The sequence below is a fragment of the Mixophyes fleayi genome, chromosome 9 (assembly GCF_038048845.1).
Source record: "Mixophyes fleayi isolate aMixFle1 chromosome 9, aMixFle1.hap1, whole genome shotgun sequence".
Classification (NCBI taxonomy): Eukaryota; Metazoa; Chordata; class Amphibia; order Anura; family Limnodynastidae; genus Mixophyes; species Mixophyes fleayi.
Window position 1 is genome coordinate 34321652 of NC_134410.1, and position 22326 is coordinate 34343977.

The 22326-nt window shown below is 39.2% G+C and overlaps 1 protein-coding gene across 1 annotated transcript in view; it reads right to left on the reverse strand.

The window, feature by feature from the left end:
- HS6ST2 (heparan sulfate 6-O-sulfotransferase 2) overlaps nt 1-22326 on the reverse strand; it is a 252956-nt gene that overhangs the window by 66686 nt on the left and 163944 nt on the right. The gene's annotated exons all lie outside the window — the stretch shown is intronic.

Sequence of the window (22326 nt, forward strand, 5' to 3'; positions counted from 1 at the left end):
ATAAATCACCAACACAAATACTGCTGGATCAGCTGGACATTAAAACAAACAACCAAACAAAAATAAAACTGCTGCAGTACCATTTGTGAACAATAAGGGTTGTGATGTGGTTTCCACTCCTTATTTATTGAACCACATAATTTACTTAATTCGTTACCATACACGTCCTGCTCGTAGCAGTCATCATTTGGGACCCTGTAGGCCATTTATGGTAAGCCTAAACCTGCGGCCCACAACCGTTTTTCAGCCTTATACCCCGCTATGACTGCCATTGAATAAGTCCGAGCTAGGGTCATGGGTGAAGTTCAGCATTTCATACAGCCGCATACACACCAGGTGAGCACACACCACGTCTAAGTGAGAAGAGAAGAGGTAGTCCATGTGATTTCCTCCTTCTTCCAAGACTGCCGAATCCTGAATGACAGACAAGGTAAGTACACTTTTATGGGTGGTATTAATTAGTGTTAAATAGTTTCATTATGTATTAGTGGTTATTGTTAATTTTGTTAATTAGAAGATGGTGATCACTGGTACTCCCATTGAGGGGTGGGTGGGGCATTTGGGAGGGTCTATATGGTATGTGAGGACGTAAGAAGGGTGTTCTAGGGGGGAGGGACTCTATCCCAAAGACACCCAAATCTGCCCAATCCCCCCAGCCTTACATTAATTTGCTTAAAACCATTTCTGATAAGCCCTCGCTCTTGCTGTCTGCTAATTGGGACATTCCTGCAAAAATTAGGACTATTGGGAGGTATTGAGAATATCGATCACAAGCCACGGACTTTACATGCATTTTTTTGGTAAGATCAGCGCACACATGGTACAATGGTCAATTTGTTTCACCAACCATAATCGCACCCTGTGCAGACATCTTTTAAGATTGGGGCATATCACGTATTTGCTATGGGTCCCGATCAGTTCAAATTACACCTCTGGGTTTGATAGAAATTGGGTAGTATTTACTGAGCACTGTGAACAGTGAAAATCACTTTTAAACATTTATGCAAAGTCTGAAAATCTTTAGGCACACGTTACCCAGCTTGCTAAAATTAGCCTGTTCCAAGCAACTACTTTTTCTTGACTACAGGCATAATTGAGGCAGCTCATTACTTATAAAAAAGCATAAAAGTAAAATATTTGCTATAACTTGGATTACTTTGTGAAAACACAGCTTTTATTGAATTGCATAAACATGGAAATCAATTATGCTCTTCGCCCTCTTTGCATGTGTGATTCTAACATCCCCTATTCATCAGCAAACAAGGATGCTTGTACAGATGTAAGGATGCAAAGTATATTCTGCTGGGAAGGAATAAGAGCAAATGGATCAACACAAACACTTAACATTATTTTGTAGTACTAAAGTACTCCAAAGCACTCATATTCCAATAATAATAGAACATAACAAAATGAAGACATAAAAGAAAAACTGAATTGCAGATTGTCCTCCATGGATTTGAAAGTAAAGAATTATTGCATATTGCACCTGGGGGTTAAACTAAATAGAATTTATAAAAAAAAAAAAATTTTAATTGGTATATAAGTGTGTACATATGCAAAACAAAAATTAACCACTCCAGTTATCAGATATAAAGAATTTCCCTTTTGTGCCATGACTACAATATCCACATTGATCAAGTACATTATAATTCTTCAGCTGGCTATCTCCCAACACTTGCCTAGACTTTTTTGTGTTAATTAACAACTTATCAGAGGCATAGGATAAAAGCTTTACGAATAACAACACCAGGGATAACAGCTAATGAGTTCTAAAGATGAAATATGGAGGTAACATTGGCTGCCAAACTTCAAATCAGCAGGAGTTCCGAGCTTAACACTCACGCTGCCAGGAGGAACCACAAAGGTGACCATGAAAGGTGTCTCCGCAGGGTATAAGTAATAGGGGGCTCAGTATTACGTATTGAATATTACATGATGCATGGTGAGGTAGCGGGAAACTATTAAGCCACTGCAGAGACACATCTGCTGCTCAGTCAGGTAAGACATCAAATCACAGACGTAGAGACATGTTTAGCAGGTACACAGACATAGGGTATTGTTATCGCATAACTCAGCAGCTATTAACTGTACACTGACTACTGTTCATTGTCATCGGGGCTGCCACCAGAAACTAAAGGGCCCAGTACAAACGTAAAAGGCAGGGCCCCCCATCCTTCCTTCTATTACTCCACCCCCATTTTTAAATGACCTCGAATTCTCTCCCAACAACTCCATGCCCCAGTTCTATCTAACCCCTGCTGAGGTTTACGTACCTCTCTGCTCCTTCTCTTCTTCTTCTTACTGGCTCCTTATGACTCCTCTCCATTGATATTGTTGGTTATGTGACGCCAGCAATGATTCAGGGAGACTCTCAGTCTTGTCGCTCCTGTCTTGGAGCCGGGTGCCTCTCTCTCGGAAAGTTGACACATGGCGGGACGGGAGCAAATGGGAGTGGAGGAAGATATGATGCCTCCAACGGGGGTCCACTGCCACATTCCTTAGTTCAGCGTGGATGCCCCCTTTCTCTCACATCTCAGGAGCAGCTGCTGCCTAGAAAGGGAGCTCACTACATTCCCTTAATCCGCTGTGGAGGCCCCCCTCTACTAATAAATCTGTATGTGGTTGGGCCCCATACTGCTGTACTTCCTGTACCCCCCCCCCCTTCCCCCCCATGATGCCCCTGGTCAACATACTACAGCAGGGGGATTTTGGGGGAACAGTGGGATTTTGATTTCAAAAGAGGAATTGTCCTCCTAGAAGAGGTATGGTTGCATGTTAATTATTCACAAGTAATAATAAGATATGTCTCCAATACTGAGTGCTTGCAGACAAGGCTTTACTCTTAGATAGGCAACATTGCCCTGCCCTAATTACCACAGGAGGGATACTAATATAACTTACAGTCCATCAATTATTAGCAACCAGAAATAGGCCTTACAATTTGTTTTTACTTGGCACCTCCTGAATATCTGTAGGAATCAGTCCCTGCAAGTTATTCCCTGCAGGCACACGGCATCTGTGTTTGATTATTGAAGAAATTATATAAAAGCTGGAAATGCTGTCTTAGTGCCGTGATAAGTTATCATTTCATTATTGCCAGAGATCAGAGGGACAGTCGACCGATTGAAAAAGAATAAAGGATGGAACAGGATCAGCAATAATCTAAAGTGTCAAAACAGGCAGCAGTGTTGCTAAAAGCTCAATTTCTTAACTGTAAAAGAACATATATATACCATAGCATATATATGCCACCTTTTTAGAGTTCCATAAAAAAAATTAAAATAGGGAAGGTTGTATCTACTTTTATTTCAAGGAAATATCTATTTTTAACCATTTCATTCTCTCTGAGTTAATGTTAGGGGGATGCTGCACAAGATTAGTAACAGTCCTCATTAGTATCTGAATTTGTCAGTTGTCTTACTGGTGGGTCTAGCCCTTACACAGTGTGCCTCTCACTATACTCCACTGCAGTTACAGACAGCCATATAATTGTCCCCTCAAGTCTTCTAGGATATTCCCATCCTTGCATTGTTCTGGTCCTTTACAAATAACTCAATGACATTCCCTGATTGGACAATTCAGCCACAGTTCAGATAAAAATCTCACTGTTGCTACTCTAGACCATTGTTGTTGTTGCTTGACCTTCCTCTGACAATGGAGAGTTCTTGCACTTTTGGAATAAGTATCAAATGTCTTATTATTCCTAATCTTAAATAATAACAATTAAGCAAAGTGTTTAAATAGAAGAAGATCTTACATTCTGCGGTTTGGACAGCCAATCAGGATGTTTTAGACCTAACTAGCCTCAACATTCACTGTGTGTATGGACATAAAAAAACACTGATACTTATCTCCATCCTATTGTGAGCCATCAGATGCCAAATGTGACGGCCGGTAGATAGGATCTGAAGATAACCACTTAACTAATTTGACTTTTACTGATGTCACCAACTGACCATGCTAATGGAAACCCATCAGATCGGATGTGTATGGTCAATTATGACAGAGATCCAGCGGCTAGAAGATTGAACAGTGCAAGACCAACTTTCAAGTCCAAACCACTGTCTAAAGTCAGGTAATTGAAATATTTGAGGGTTTATTTTAGAGTACCATTAATTCAGTTACTGTATATACTCGAGTATAAGCCGACTTTTTCAGCACATTTCTAATGCTGAAAAAGCCCCCCTCGGCTTATACTCGAGTGAGTCCCGTTCTCTCAGCTCTTAACTTCCGCAGTGGAACGCATGTACGTTCCAAATGCCGAACTTCCTGTTAGTGGAACGCACAAGCGTTCCACTGCGGAAGTTAAGGGCTGAAGAAAATCCCTCCCTCCCTCCCTACCAGGCACAGAGGAGAGTAAACACAGGGGAACACATCCAGAGTTCCTCGTCAATGATAAAGAGATGTAAGTTGTGTGTACTGTCCTAAAGACAGCCTAGAAGCAGACGGGCGCGGTACCTGGGGTAAGCAGTTTATCTAGTAATTATTAATGACAAACATATCCTCTCCAATATTTTCCAAATTGTGGCATCTGCTAGCCCATGTGAACGCTATATACACTATATATACACTCTATAGACACCTTACTAATATGGTTGCTGATTTTTTGGTACATTTGGAGACATTTTGGGAGCCTGAGTTTATTAAAAGAAGCAAGTCATTTCCCACCCTAGGCTTATACTCGAGTCAATAAGTTTTCCCAGTTTTTTTGTGGTAAAATTAGGTGCCGCGGCTTAAATTCGGGTCGGCTTATACTCGAGTATATACGGTAACAGCACAATACTTTTAAGTTATTTTGTACATGAGCATTCTAGCCATGATCTGGGGGTAAATGTATCAAGCTGAGAGTTTTCCGGCGGGTTTGAAAGGGGAGATGTTCCCTATAGCAACCAATGAGATTCTAGCTATCATTTTGCAGAATGTACTAAATAAATGATAGCAAGAATCTGATTGGTTTTTCAAACCCTGCCGGAAAACTCTCAGATTGATACATTTACCCCTTGGAATCTACGCCCTAAGAATGTACAGATGGAACCAATCTCTTTTAGCCTAATTGCACAATTGTTCTGGTGTGCCACACCTTGCACCAGCTGTTGTGCCACCTGGCACTAGCCGCACAAGCTCACATATTGTGGCACAATGGGGTATATTTACTAAACTACGGGTTTCAAAAAGTGAAGCTGTTGCCTACAGCAACCAATCAGATTCTAGTTATCATTTATTTCATACATTCTACAAAATGACAGCTAAAATCTGATTGGTTGCTTTAGGCAACATCTCTACTTTTTCAAACCCGCAATTTAGTAAAAAAAAACCCAAAGTCTTGGGTGGGGTTACTGTGGTCTGATCTAGCACATCTTCTTCACTTTGGAGGGCTCTGGATTACACCAGTAGGCTAGGAATCCTTAGCATCATGTCAATTTGTGCACAGACTATGTTTTGCACCTTGCTAAATATATTTTATAGTACATATACTTTTTGCGCAAATGGTAACGCACTTGTGTTGAAGGACTTACGTTGTGTTCTCCTATCCATTTCAAACTTCACCCTTGCCAGTCGCTGTCCCAACCCCACCGAAAATACAAAATCTAAGGTCATGCAAAGAAAGAAGGATCGGAGGTTTACATCGTTGCTCTTTTCAGATTCAACCATGTTATTATTTAGTTATTATGCCATTATTTAGTTATTATGCAGAGCTGTATACATAATGTTGTAAACACTCAACCATTGCTTCCTTAGTGGGGAGAGTTTCACTAAGGAGGCAAGTTCATCTTCTGTCATACAATCCAAAAGTTCATCTGGAATATGTACAGCAACTCCGGTAGCTGGCAAGAACAGCTTGATTTAAATATGTAAGGTTGAAGAACACTATCTCAGTCTGCACCAAGTGTTATCACTGCCTTACACCCCTGATTTAATAAAGAGCTTGTACAGCCTGGGCCATACAGATAGCACTAACATCTCTTTAATCATTCGTATTTTTGATGATCAGTATCTGTAGGATACGATGCAGGACTTTTTTTTTTTTAATCTAAGCGTCAGGCAATCTGTTTTTCTTCCAAAACATTTTTTCTAAACAGTGCAGCGACGTTCATATGCCTCAACTTGATAAAAATCCAATTAATAATTAGCATAATTAATAGGCACAGCTTTCTTACCCCCACAATGATTTAGAGCCAGATCTAAAACCTAATCTATATCTCAGTTTGCCTTTTCGTATACCTAGCATGCTTACACGTAATGTTTACATATACATCATGTCTGAAAATGGAAGATGTCAGAATTAGCCATGGATGATTTCACAACTAAGGAAAAGGAATTGCAGGTCAATGATAAGTGAAAAAAAATTCTGGGATTTAAAAAAAATAAAATGATTTACAAATACAATCTATTTATTTATACAATAATAATGGTAGAAATAAAAGGCTGCATTTACTCCTATATATCAATGCAGACTGTACACTGAGTTTTCTGCATTTCCTTATGCTGTTCAAATCTGGATTTCCTGTGAGTACATAAAAACGTACATTCATATGGAGAATAAAAGGTAGAATTATAAACCCTGAAACATACACAAATAATGCAAAGATGCTGTCCCAGGGCATAATTACAAACAGCGGTCACATTGTTTAAATTATAATCAAGGATGTATATTTCACAGGTTATTCTGAATGTCTCTTCAATCAGGATGTAGAAGACATCCTCTAACAAAGGCTTTTCTGAAGCACATTGCATAAACCTGTTTTTTATCCCAATGTGCAATTATACTATGAGACAGGCTTAATCAAGAACTTGTATCAACTCTGGTGGAAAATAATTAAAACTAAAAATACCATAGAGTGGGTGTCTGCACACTTTTATTTTACAAAATTGCTAAAACGTTTGATTTACCAAGATTCATTCTTTTACCGTATTTTGCAGGGTTAAATACATTAAACAGGCTAGTAATTACAGGTATATTATAAGGGAATCGATCAAACATAGATTTTGGCAGCTACAATAAGCCATTTATTTCTTTATTGTATGGTGCCGTATAGATTTTCTGGAATAACTGCCTTTGAGAGCTGTGTCTAGTTATATATTACAAGATACCAGGGGAAAACAATGAATAATGTGTCATTCTGTGGATATTTTGATGCTGGTCAGTTATATTCATAGGCGTCACATACCAAGTAATCCAAAAGCATATTGGTGGCGATTCAATTAGATCTGGGTTGCTTCACACTTTATCTTTCTGCATGGAATGTGCTTGGAGTAATTCAATTACAAGCACTGCGGTAACCATCTAGACTGAAAATCGGCCTTAATTTGCTCATTTTTGCTTGCACCCCTAAGAGGCAACTAGCATCTTTCTAAATCGACCAATAGAGTACTAGTCGTTCCAACACACAGCGTGATATGACTTGGTCAGCTAAGGGTAAAGCCAAGGTCGATCAGGGAGTGTCCAGCACTGACTGTGGTCAGTAGGTGGGTCTCAAATACTATAGTGAAAGAAGCATTGTCTATAGATGAGGCTGGATGATCTGCAGGCCATGGTCAGAGCAGTCAGACTTTTTATTTTTAAGAAATTTGGAGGAATACTAACATTGTGCTCTGCAGATTGTTTGTATCACAACTCTGGGGCACGTCCAGAAGTCAATCTTAAAAGTTTAGGATCTGTCTCTAGTTCTGATAATCCTAATAAAAAATGATTTAATTTCTGAGAGAAGGAAAGTACTACACAGAAAAGTGCTTAACAAATATATAGAGTACTAGCTGAATTATCCGTCGTTCCCCGAGGTTAAATCTTCAAGTTATCAATCAGCTGGATGTAACTACCAACCTTTTAAAAATAATTAAAAGCTTAGCAGCTCTTCCAACACACCCATTAAGCAGCTGCCCAGTGTCATTTTTGTTTTTATATTAAATGTCATCCAAATCCATCCATTGGAAGGTCCAGAACAAGCTCTCCGGGTCAAAGTTCTGCTGAGTATACACCAATGGGATGTCTGACCGGGAACTCAACCCCCTAGTATGTCTTCTGAGATTGAATGTTAAAAGTCTGTGAAGTTTTCGTCCAAATTCCTCCAGTGGAAGGCTCAGAACAGGCTCCCCAGGTCAAAGTTCTGCCCAGTGTACACCAACGGGAGGTCTGACCAGGACGCTAACCCCCCTAAAACCTGGCCAGGATCCAACTGGACCACCTCACATTGGTTTCAATCCAGTCAGTGTGCGAGTGTCGAAATGCAGGCTCAGAACAGGCTCCCCGGGTCAAAGTTCTAGCCAGTGTACACCAACTAAAGGACCGTCCGGGAGCCTAACCCCCCTAAAACCTGACCAAGATTGAACTGGACCACCTTCCGTTGGTTTCATTCCAATCAGTGTACGGGTGTCTGAATGCAGGCTTAGAATAGTCTCCCCAGGTCAAAGTTCTGGCCAGTGTACACCAATAGGAGGTCCAACAAAATACTAGACTCTGGAAACAAACAAGTGAGGGAATGGGAGAGGGACTATTGGAAGACCATCAGATCGAAGGTGGCCTCCAGTTCAATCTCTACTTTAATCAAAGAGAATACCTTTATTTTAGATGGTATCTCACTCCCAATAAACATTCTAAAATATATCCAACTACCTCCCCTGATTGCTGACGGGGCTGCGGACAAAGGGGTACCTTTCTTCACATCTGGTGGTCATGCCCAAAGATCTTCTCCTTCTGGGATAAAGTCTGGAACCTTCTGTCTTCCCTTCTCCAATGTCCTGTTAGGAAGGACACTTGGTCCTTCCTCCTCTGTTATCCTATACAGGATATTGGCAGTACCTCAGCAAAGTTGGCCTCTCATGTCCTGGCCCCCGCATTGTTTGGTTGCAAAATCATGGAAGACGTTTGACCCTTCCTGCGTCTATTCGCTGATATCTCACATCGGGTTTATTGCTCATATAAAAAAAAAATCAGCTACTACCTGCATGATACGGATGAGAAATTCCACCAGATTTGGGTGCCCTCACTATCCAATCTTCTCCCCTCCGCTCTCCGGAATACCCCCTCACTGTTTAACCCTACATTGATTTACACCCTCTTTCTCCTGCCATCTCTGACTGTTCTGATAGTCAATGCTCCCTATATGTGACCTCCACTCTTTGCTCAGTGCAGCAGGGTACCTATCTTTACTGTGACTGGGGACTTCCACGGGACAGCTTTTATAAGACTGTAGGGAAGCTGAAGAATCTCAAGTATGAGTTGAAATGCATCAGACTCTTGATACATCCAATCACAAGCCTACTATTATGGTCGATGTGTTGCGGATGCTGCCCAGCAGAGTAAGTACTGCACACTGTTATACTGTACAAATGGTGATGGTCATAGAGTCAGGACCGCCACCTATGTACCAGTGTGGGTATAAGGAGAATTTTGGAAACCTCAACCTCAAAAGGATGTTGTATTTTGATTTCACAACCACTTGGCACAGTAGTTAGCTTTCCTGACTAACAGTGTGAGGGTTATAGGTTCAAATCTGTGTGGAGTTTGTTTATTACCCCCTGTTGACTTCCACAGTCAAAAAACATGGAAGTAGGTTAATTGGAACTGCTGAAAAAAAATTGACCCTTGTTTGGTAGAGAAAATAGGGGTCTACTTATCAAGCTGTGAGGAGCCAAAAATATGGAGAAACCTATTTTCTCCTGAGAATGGCTATCGCAGCTCTTCTCTTAATTCCTCAAGGGGTTAAAGCAGAAAAAAATCACAGATGTCTCCTGCCTTGACCTAGTTTACTCTGGTCACTACAATCCTCGTAGAACTCTATGGGGACTGTGATCTGATCCAATTTAACAAGCAAAGCCTTAGAAATCGAAATACACATTAACTTACCTTTTTAATGGGGTCACTGCCAGAGAAACTGCTGTGGATCCTTTGCCGGATCCCACTGCTCTGCGCATGGGTGACCTTAGCCACGCAATAGCCACAGAGGGTCACTTCTTTCTTTCGACCTGCAGCGTTAGGCTGCACGTGAAGGGGTTTATTGTGAATTTAGTTGGAGGGCTTTCACTAATTATCACTGGTGAAAAATAAACAGTAAGAAATTAATAAACATGGAGCTGTTCTGCTGTTAAAATATTTGTTAGAACACACAAAAACACATTAATATATGGAAGGTAGAATGCCTCTACTTCTCTACACCTGCAGCTTCCCGAAACACAGAGCCCCACTTTTTGGTCGACAATTAAATTAGCCTTTATGAGTAATTATGGCTCATATTTCCATCAGTAGGGTCATTAATCAATAAAAATCAAATTGAAATGTGATTATTTCTTAGTAATTAAGACATGAACTTTTGACCAGCACCGAAACTTAATTTGTTAATATGTTCAACATTTTTTTTTTTTACTAGAATGCTGACGAACTCATAAAGACTTTGCCTTCAGCAAATCAATACCAACTGGGCTATTAAACAGCATGCATAGCGAAAATTGCTTGCTACCTCTCTGAAGCCTGGGTGTACTGCAGGTCACACAAAAGGGCACATAATTGAATCTTGCACCTAATTACATTTCAATCTATAATGTTACATCTGAAATGATGATGGGCTTATGAAGGCCTCCTACTGAGATAATGCATGGTGAAATCCAGACATCATTTTGAACCTCCTGGATTTTTCTGGCTTTACAATCCAATTCCGCAACTGCTGCACAGATGTATTTAGTTTTAATTATGGTGGAAATTATGTGTTTGTAATATGTAGACTATAAATAAAATTCAGAAATCGAAATGTATACTTAAAGAGCAAGTAAAGACATTATTTGACATTAATACATGTTGTGTATTACTAGCTGGATAACATATCTGATGCAACAAAAATGTTTATATTTAACTATATCCATCACGCACTCTTTCAACTATCTGCAGTGATTTGCCATTTTAGGAGTGAGACATTTTTATAACTGATCAGGCACCCCGTGACGGACAGGTTTGCAGATTGCTCTGTAGAAATGTTCTTTGTGGAACTATACATATGGATAGAGTCAATGATGTCAAAGCAGCTTAACTTACTGCAGTCTCAGCTTTGTTGTCTTGTGGCTTCAGCTGACTGTAATGGCGTGGTCAGGTAATGTCAAGTTAATACTGGACTGTATTTTACCTTTATGGTTCATATATGAAAATGTACATTTAGGGTTTAGTGTCCCTTTAATGTTACTAACATTTTTGCTTGATTTGTTTTAGTTACAAAAATACAAAGACCGTCTCATTGGAGGTAACAGGCAGAAAAGTGACATTTTCATGTCTCTACCCACAATGCCTCAGTACAGATGGTATCTTGCATTGTCTAGCATGCATACATTTTAATGGAATTACTAGAGTAGTTTCTATGATGGTAAACTGAAAAAGGTCATTTTAATGAAACATAGGGAGCACTTTTGCCTACTTTTTGACTCTTGGGAAGGTTTGTTTTGGGTCCTTCTTGAATATATTGCCTATTAATGTATAGTTTTTTTTGCCAAGAGCAGAACAGACCCAATCTTGGTATACCAAGTTACATTAGTTCAGGTTATATCCTTCATTTCTGAGAATGCACAGAGCTATTTCATGCAGGATACGCTATGCAAATGGACATATACCCGAACATGAATCGACCACCCCTTTCATTCATTTTACCTTTTCCATTATTTGCCTAAAATACTCCTCATATGAGCCTCTTATGTCGTAAATAATTAATGGTTAAAACAGAGCCTGCCCTATTTATAGTAATCCAGAATCTTCCCCATTAAGGTACATAAGTTCATCTAACCTGCATTCAGCAAGAAGCAATTATATCAGTCTGATTTCAGCTTCCTCCACCTATGGGAACACACAAAACTTAGCTCCAGCAGATGCTGCCATCTTGACATGCTAATCCATAGGTTTCCCAGAAGAAAGTTGCAAGTTGCTAAAAGAAAAAACCCTCATGTGGGTCCACATATTTGCAACTTCTTATTTTCCTTTTCATTCAATTTTTCTTGTCATATAAGATTCATAATGTTCCCAGTTTGGGCATTGATCACGGCCTGTATTCATATACCCATGTTCATAATTCCATGTTCATAGACCCGTATTCATAGACTGGTATACATAGAACCATGTTCATAGACCCGTATTCACAGACTGGTATTAATAGACCCATGTTCATAGACCCATGTTCACAGACCCGTATTCATAGACCGGTATTCATAGACCGGTATTCATAAAACCATGTTCATATACCCGTATTCACAGACTGGTATTAATAGACCCATGTTCATAGACCCGTATTCATAGACCCATATTCACAGACTGGTATTAATAGACCAATGGTCATAGACCCATGTTCATAGACCCGTATTCATAGACCCGTGTTCACAGACTGGTATTAATAGACCAATGTTCATAGACCCATGTTCATAGACCCGTGTTCATAAAGCGGTATTCATAAACCAGTACTCATGGACCAGTGTTCATAAACCCGTGTTCATAGACCCATATTCATAGACCCGTATTCAAAGACCCATGATCATAGACCTGTGATCATAGACCCATGATTATAGACCCATATTCAAAGACCCATGATCATAGACCCGTATTCAAAGACCCATGATTATAGACCTGTGTTAATAGAGCCGTATTTATAGAGCCATATTCATAGATTCATGTTCATACACCAGTATTCATAGACCCATATTTATAGACCAATGCTCAAAGTATTCATAGACCTGTGTTCATAGACCTGTATTCATAGAGAGGTATTAATAGACCCATATTTATAGACCAATGCTCAAAGACCAGTATTCATAGACCCGTGTTCATAGACCTGTATTCATAGAGAGGTATTCATTCACCAGTATTCATAGACCCATATTCATAGACCAATGCTCACAGACCAGTATTCATAGACCCGTATTCATAGACCCGTGTTCATAGATGGTCTATGAACACTGTGAGCATTGGTCTAGACCCGTATTCATAGACTACACTACTCTATTTTGGAGTAGTGAACAAGGATTACAGGATACTGTAGATAATTAGCTACACGAGAGAATGAAGGTGTACAGTGATGTGCTGCTTTCTGTAATAACAGCCATGGACATGACATACATAGGGATCTGAATTCTCGCTATGCAATGATAATGAAGTTCTTTAGCTGGGCTTCATGGTAAAAGATTGCATTACACTGGAATACTAACATGGGCTGTTCTGTAAGAATAATGTATTTAAGGCTTTCAGTGATGGCTATCAGAGAAAGATTTATATTCCTGCTGCTTCTCTGCATGCTCGGCTGGGCCACTAGAGCTGAGACAGCAGATCTGTGTCTTGATGCAGGTGAGTCCTGACTCATCTTTGTTCGGATCTCTTTCCCAGCAGGCTCTACAGCAGAGAGGCTAAAACACGGCCTAAATCACCAACAGATGACACTGCATAACTTGTGCCAATTTGTTTTATTTAATCACAAAACGAATTCCTGCTGAACACTGTAAGTTATATATAAAAAATAGTGTTATATATTTTAATAGAATTCTGATTTTCCCAACGCAGGGAAAGAAATGTAAGAAAATAGATGTTACGCTGGCACGGTGGTCAGCATTGCTGCCTCACATCGCTGAGGTCCAACCTGGATGCTATCTGTGTGGAGGGGTTTTCTCCAGGTGCTCTGGTTTCCTCCCACACTCCAAAGACATACTTAATTAGCTTATGACGAATTTAACTCTAGTTTGTGTGTATGTGTTGGGGAACATAGATTGAAAGCTCCATTAGGGCAGAGACTGATATGAATGATTAAATATTCTCTGTAAAGCACTGCATAATATGTAGGCACCATATAAATAGTTAGTTAGTTAAGATATATGAAAATGATTAAGAAAACTTTGCTATGTGTTGATGATTATTTTGTCTCCCATGGATTCAAAAATTCATAACAGTGACCGATGTTTGGCGCTGGTGACAATATGTGGTACGTTTTTAACACTTTTGTTATATTATTACTGGATAATAATATTAATAGCAAAAAAAAACATTAATAAGTAATTTCTCTTCTAACTTATTGGGATATTTCAACTCTATATTTCTGTATCTAAAGAACTTTTTACACCCACATACCTCCCAATTGTCCTGATTTCAACGGGACAGTCCCAAATTAAGGGCACTGTCCTTCTATCCCGCATGGGGACATGTTTCTTCTACAGGGGGGAATAGGCAGCCTTGTGCTGTAAAGTGCTAGGCAGCCTTCTGGGGATGTGGCCACGGTTTCACTTATGTTCTCCTTGTGTTTGTGTGGGTTTCCTCCGGGTGCTACGGTTTCCTCCCACACTCCAAAAACATACTGGTAGGTTAATTGGCTGCTAACAAATTGACCCTAGTCTGTCTGTCTGTCTGTCTGTGTGTGTCTGTCTGTGTGTGTGTTAGGGAATTTAGACTGTAACCTCCAATGGGGCAGGGACTGATGTGAGTGAGTTCTCTGTACAGCGCTGCGGAATCAGTGGCGCTATATAAATAAATGATGATGATGATGATAATATTTCCAAGCCAATAGTGGTTTTCTTACATTTATTTTCCAACTGCATTTACCAACATGTCCGATAATAATGCAATCTAATTTGATTACTATCAGCCATTACGGTTGGCTTTGGTCTACGTTGTGATATCGGGCCAGTTGCAAAATCACAGAGCGCGTGGCTAGCATAACATATACATTGCATGAGACATATCTGCACAGGCGAGCTCGCTGTACTGTAGCAGTCTTATGTAAATGCTCTCCCGTTAGTGTAAAGAGAGATGGCTTTATAAATGACTCTCAGCAACGAGACATTATAATTGCCAACAATTATTCACTGAGCGAAGTGTTAAAATGGATGATATTACTGTCAGTTTTAGGCTTCTGTCTTCCATAACGAATGAGCTCATACCTTTCATTTATTTTTTATTAATCATCTTAATTCTGCTGCAGTGTTGCACCAGTCACCCAGTGTTATAAATATGTTAAAAATGAAGTTTTATGCCAGTCTTTACTGCTTAGATATTTCTTTTTTTTTTTGTGTGTTGCACCCGTAAAACCTGATTTATTGAATGTTCAACAACATTAAACAAACTTAGAAACCAAATGTCTCCAGGGAGCAAATCAGTCTAGCTTCAGATCGATGTAACTTTGTCGCTGGCAAGTAAAAAAATAGTTTCCTAATGACTGTTTGAAGTCTATAGGCAGTGTGTTTTTTAATCAATCTGTGAACAAAATAACAAAATAATGCAAATAAATCATTCACTCCAGGCTTAAAATAATTTGATCTTGAATGTGACTAATCACTATTTTTTTCTGCCTCTTCTCAGGTTAATGAATAGAAAGTAGGAGTGGTTTAGTTAACTTTATAATAAAGCGTCACTTTTCTAAAACACAGTCATTTTTTGCAACCCATACCTACCCCATCGAATCCTCATTCAATATTAAAAAGTAGGAAATTATCCTATCAAAAAGAGTATAAAGAACTACCATAAAAACATCTATTTTTGTAAAAAATTATGGTAAAAAAATAACATAAGTTTAAGTGAAGCCCTAAGCTGAGGGCAATTCAAATATTGTGTTATACTTCATCAGCACTGACCATTAGGGGTTAAACAATTTTGGCAGCCAGCCTGTCACTCTTGGGGGAGTGGCTTTCCAAGATTAGCTTGGATTAGTGGGCTGGCTCTCTTGGTTCTGGGTTTCAGATACCTCCCTCCCGCCCGGCATAAACTGGTCATGCTACAATTTAATTCCTTGTCTTATGACAAGGCGCAGTGAGTAGAAGAGCAATGCAGTCAGCGACTAATCGAAGGTGCTACCGTTGTATTGGCCGCACATCACTGCCCCTTTTTCAGTAACCTGACTCTTGGTCCTCTGGGGCGGAGGATATCTTGTCGTATGCGGCAATGTGAGTCCAGAAGGGGGCAATTGCGATGACGCCAAGTTTAGTACCGGCCAATCGTAAAGACTTGGGATTTGTAAAGTCTTGGGACAGCGGTATTGAGATTCACCTTACGCTGTATTGGTTTAAAGATTGGTTGTTAGCTGACTGCTTCGCTCTCGTCGCCATCAGAGTTCTAAATAAAATTTTCCACTAAATAAAATACGCCCTTTTTTGCCAAACTTATATCTGGTGTCCGTGTCGTTATTTTAGATAATAAGGTTATCAGTGGTTAACTAAAAGGTTTAAGTGTAATGATAAAAGGTATTAACACTGAGCATTTTAATAAACTATATGTTTACTTTTTAACTAAAAACATTTTAGTTCGAATTTGAAGCAAAAATGTATTGTTTGTTCCCACATTTTTTCAGATTCATTAATTTTTATAAAATATCTCCAAGTATGGCTCTCTCTAAACGTGGCAGCGTAACTGCACTTGCTAAGCCATTGTTAAAGTGCATCTGTCAAGAAGGTTTGAAAAATGTAACCTTAAAGCAGCAATTCCACAGATGTTTTTTTTCTTTAAATAGCAAGTTAAGTACTTTTTAAGAATACATCTTATAGTCATGTTTCTTAGCTGTCCTACAAATCATTATCTCCTTTTCAAAATCTCTCTGGAGGATACAAAATATGTCTCCCAGTTACACAGGCAGAGGCTCACAGCATGCCATGTGAAGACAGAGGGGGGAGGAAGAAGGGGATGATTTTGCAGTACACAGTGCAATCAAATTTAACAGGGGCATTCATAGCCTCTGCTCACTACTTCATGTGACTGGTTGCCATGGTAATCCATGACACTGCAGAATTACACATCATTAACAGCAGCTTAAAAAAAAAACTAACCAAGTGGGGAAAAATCATAAAAGTGTGCCATTGTGGCTAATTACTTCCTTAAAATAATCCGTAGGCAATATTTAATGCAGTTGTTGGCATGGGCTGTCCTGTGGGCTGAAGATTCCGTGATACTAATCACATGTTATCATGGAGAACCAATGTGCTGAGGACTGTTGGCATCACAAATGGTTTCTTAGGAGCACAGTAAGCCAGTAAGTCCTTCATGCTCTAATTAATACTCATGAAATAATACCTGGCCAGCTAACCAGCTACATATGTAAACAGTTCACATGTTAAAATATATGGCTGTAATACACATGTTAATTAAACCATGTCCCCTCAGATATCTGTTTTAGTGTACGTGTGCGTATGTAACATGTACTCTCTAAATATATGTTAGCTAGCTGCCTGTTTCCTCCATCTCTTTCACCCCACTAACCAAATGAAGATGTAGAATCCTTCCCATTTTGTAATTTCTTGGTTGTGTTAATTAATTATACAGCATGTGCTTAAATTACAAGATAATAAATGTTTGCGATACAGCTTCTTCTGGATGTCAAATCACTTTTAGACAGACATCAAACAAGCATATTGTCTGGGATTCCCATGACATCAAGGCAGAAGCGAAACACATGAGCATAGCTGCTCAAGCTTGAAATTATTATTTTAATGGGATGCGAGTGTACAGCAGTTCATACACAAACAAATGGGTGAAAAAGGATTTGCAGGGAGTTTTTTTTGCTTCTTTGTTAACAGAAAGTCCTTGAAAGATATCTCACAATAACTTTAAATAATCATCTTTTTCATTCTCTCTCTCGGTATTGTTCGTTAAACTGACCTACACTTCATTAGAAACTCATTATTAGAGTATGCAAAGCAATTTTTTTTGCGTGTTTCAAATTACTTTTACAATGAGCCACCATGAGTAAGTGTAGTGGAAGCCACAAAGTTATTTATTAAATGGGTTATAAATTATCTTTTAATATTTTTTCCTTTAACACAGAATTTGCAAACAACAAATGCACTTTAAACAGGAAGGTCAGATTAGAAATGTACTTGAAAGCTTAAAATGTTAAATGTAACACATGGTTTTGGGAATTGTTAGATAAAAAAGTTCTTTACATATATCCAAAATTAACCAATTTCATTTATTTAAAAAAAACAAACAGCAATAACATTATGATATAACTGTGCTGAGTGCTACTGTTTACAAGCCTTTAAAAGAATTGCACTTTAATCTGCCAATTCATATATCATAATCAATATCAATTCATAATCATATATGTATATAAAAAATGTTCATATATTTTATTGTCTATATATGCCTATAATGGGGGGTTGTTTTATTTGGCCATAATGGATTGTTGTATTTGAACAGCCTAATCATTTGGGCATACTTACCAACTTTTGAAATTAGTTTTCTGGGAGCCTGCCAGGGGAGATGGGCGTGATGGGGGGCGGGGCTCCAAAATCACGTCATTTTGGACCCACCCCAGTGACGTAATAACGCAAATGCGTCATTTTACAGCAGGGGGCGGGGCCAAACGCCGCAATTCCTGGTGAATCGCGGCGTTTTGGATCTAATTCTGCCCACTTCACTAGGAAGTGGGCAGATCCGGGAGATTGCCTCACTCTCTAGGGAGTCCGTGAGACTCTCGCAAAATTCAGGAGTCTCCCGGACATTCCGGGAGAGTTGGCAAGTATCCATTTGGGGTCTGTTAACATATGCATTATAATACAATTTTTGCACATTTTCAAGAGAGAACTCCAAGTCATTAAGGACAGCAAGGCAAAAAATGAGTAAATTTAATCCTAGACAAACCATGTTACAATTCTAGGGGTGCAAATTAGTTTATTATTTTGCATGTAAGGAAAATACCAGCTGCTTTTTCATGAAGCACAAACATCCTTGATAGCTTTATTTTTACACTGAAATTTAAAGTTGATCTAGGACATGCCTTACCCCAATTATAAATCTGTCCTCACATTTTTTTTTTTTTTTTTTAACTTTTTATTAGAAACATCTTTTCCCATAGAAAATGCATTACAGAATTTCGAGAGGTTAAACAGAAATAAATAACACATGTTTACATACAACAGGTTCTCTCGCACTTGGGAGATAAATATATATTTATCTATCTAATATTGCAAAGATGTTATTTTAACTTTTCAAGTTTGAAGGGTATAAAAAAAAGGGGGGGGGGGGTATACAGGGACCAAAGGGAGGGACGGGGGGGGGGGGGGGGGGCGGGGGGTGTATGTGATTCACGCATCCAGTAAGAGAACAGGTATGTTTGCTTAGCAATATCTTTCCACTAGAACTGAAGTGGAGATTGATTGTGATACATGGCCCATGGGGTCCAAGTTTTGTAGAAGGAGACGGAGGAGCCCCTCAGCACACTAGTAATATGCTCCATTTGGTAAGTGTGCCAGATCCGACTGCAGACCATGTCCTCACATTTTAAATTTACTTCCGCCTCCAATACAACGTGGTTTTGCCAAGGTGCAAAGTTACTCCTTTTATTTTGCTTTGCTCCCGTTAATGACTCAGGCCCCAAGTTTCTAGAAGCCAACTGACAGCAACGCTCCAAGGACAAGACAGAGAGAACATCAGGTTGTCTACGCTGCAAGATCAGGTAAGAGAGAACGGCACAATTGTCTAAATTTCAATACTGAATTTTACTGTAACGAGTACCGTCAACACGTAGCCCCCTATGTGCAGTATGATAATATGTTTGCAGAATGAAGTATGTTTTCTGCATTAATAAATATTTCAGAATTTTGCAAGACTGGGGACAATTCTTTTCTTGAAAACAAGATTCTGCCAGTGCTCATTATATATACTATATAGTGAATCATCTAAATTATTCTCACAGCACTGTCCTTTTTACTGGTTTATTTTGTGTAGTTTATTGAGAAGTATGCAAGGCTGCTCTGATCAGCAGCAGTGAATGATTTGTCTATTTAAATAATAATAATAATTATATATATATATATATATATATATATATATATATACAGTGATAAAAGTAGGCTGGTATATGGTGGTTTACTTCTACTGTTGTCAAATTACATTTTGTATCAGCAATCAATAATCTGTAGTAAATTTAGACACATAATTACAGATTTGTTGCTGTATATAAGCATAAACATTGGTGGTGGTAGTGGTAGTGGTGTGTGTGTGTGTGGGGGGGGGGAATACTGGTGTATTAGCCTAGGACGATTGGCACCCTTAATCTGCTGCTCTGACAGACACACAGCACTAGACTCAAAGCCTTGCATAAACTCTCATTCTTGACTATATCTGTCGACTCTTTCATTAATTGAACTTCACCTAATAAAACTGAATGTCCTACCTCACGGCCCAGCAACCTTTTAGAACACTATAATGTATTTACACATTGTCCCTCCTGACATTTATCTGCTACGGCTTTGTGAAGCTGCATGGTACTCACTGGGCATAGTAATGACTTTACGTTGGATATGCAATGTCGCTGCAGGTAGCAGAAAAAGGCAAGTAGAAAAAAAGTTAAGCGGATGTGGCCACATCACATTAATGTCATGTTCACATCACATTATTGTCACGTCCACATCACAGTGGGTTTAGTCATGCACCCTGGATGGTGTGTAGCACCTCTGCAGAGCTAGCCGCCTCCAATTCCCCCCCCCCCCACACACACTAAAAACAACTTTGAACTGCCAGGGGAAGCAGGGACATACCTCCCTGGTGGGACCCAACCCGTCAAATTAGGACCATTTCACTGAAATTGGGACAGTTGGGAAGTATACTATATAATACATGGAGTGGGTTAAAGTAGCGCACTGTTTGCGGCTTAGGCTAGCATGACACCTGACAAACGGAGTGGCTTATCTGAGCAGGAATTTTTTTTACAGGCATGAACAGGAAGTCAGTGTGATGCAGCGGAGGAGGGTAAAGTAGGCAGGTGGATGGGACGGCAGGGAAGAACAAACTGGAGAGCACCTCTAACAGTCATGTATGATTGTGTTAAGCAGTTACTTAGCAGGCAGGAAGTTGCTCCTTTGTAAGGCTTGTGCCTTCTGACTTGATAGACTATGATGCAATTTTTGCCCTTAGTCTTGTCTCCTGATTGGCGTTAGCTTCTTTTTGTATGCAGTCGGCAGTGTCTCACTTCCTGCTCTTCAGGAATAGCGATATAGAAAAATTACTAAAATGCAAAACAAGTAAAAAATATAAGAAATGCAACCTTTAGTATTACTGTGATTGTGACAGGGTTAGATTTACTAAAGTTTAATGTGAAAAAGAGGCGAGAATTTGCAGTGATTATCGTAAATGTTGTAAAATCTAACCAAAAGTGATTGTGTTTCTGTATATATATTTCACACACATACATACAAAAACATACAAGATTATACATATGGCACGACATTGCTGATAAAACTACCCTCACAATTATCTTTGCTTTAAGTCTGCTAAGGTGTCCCATATTCCCAGTGTCTATTAGAGAACTAGTCTATCTTTTTATCATGTTTGGAAAAATAGCTCCACAGTCCCTTTTAGATAACAGCTTTTAAGCCCAAAAGATGCATTCAGCTCTTGTAACCTAATAAGGTTAAGAAATGAATGGTATTTTTTGACAATCTGTTGAGCATCATGCTGAGATGAGACACTAGCTTATGAGCCTCATTACGATCAGACTGCAGTAGTGACCTTCAGTGTGCTGTAAAAGAAACGCAGGATTTACTGCTCCCGTCAATAGTGTAATGAAACAACTCAGGGGAAGGCCAATCTTATCTGCATCTTTTACCCAGTTCAACAGCTCACATACCCAGACTGAAGAAGTAGCCAGGAGCACAGTTGTACAACTAGAGGCTTGAAATGTCTCATTAGTGAGAACGAGGAGGGCGAACTCTGCACAATCTTGTAAGCTATCAGCCAAGAATACAGGACAACAAAACTTGTTGCCTGATCTAATGATGTGGAAAATGTGCTCCATATCTATCAAAAGAAATAAGTCCACAGCGGCCATACTGTTGCTTAGCTCGGCTTGGTCTAACCAGATTCATGGAATTAGGATCTGTGACCTTGTTTTCCTTGACAGAGATAGAACTTTGTTATTCTTGTACTTTAGATTCCGTTGACTGTGTATGAAATAAAAATAGAAAAACCTAAAACTGCACTTAAATAGGTTTGGCTACATTGTGTCCCTGGTAAACATACCAGAAGATACTGCCCAAAATTTTAAAATCTTTTACAGGGACATTTTGCTGCTGACCAGGCTATCTAAGCACATCACCTGCAATACTGACTTGCGAACATTTAAGCACTACAAGGCCCATAAAGTCATGTTTACTAAATTTGATGATTATACCCTTTTTTTAACTGCAAATACTCTGACTCGCTGGTAATCAGGGTAACAACTCTGATTATGCCAACATCGTGTATACCCACAAAAAATAATGTGTATAAAAAGAAAAAACAGACTTACCATGAAAGTGACACTGAAAATGTCTAACATGCTTCCGCTATATTCTGATTACTGGGAATGACTGCACATTCTATTTACGTCACTTGTCATAGAGACAGTGATACTGCAG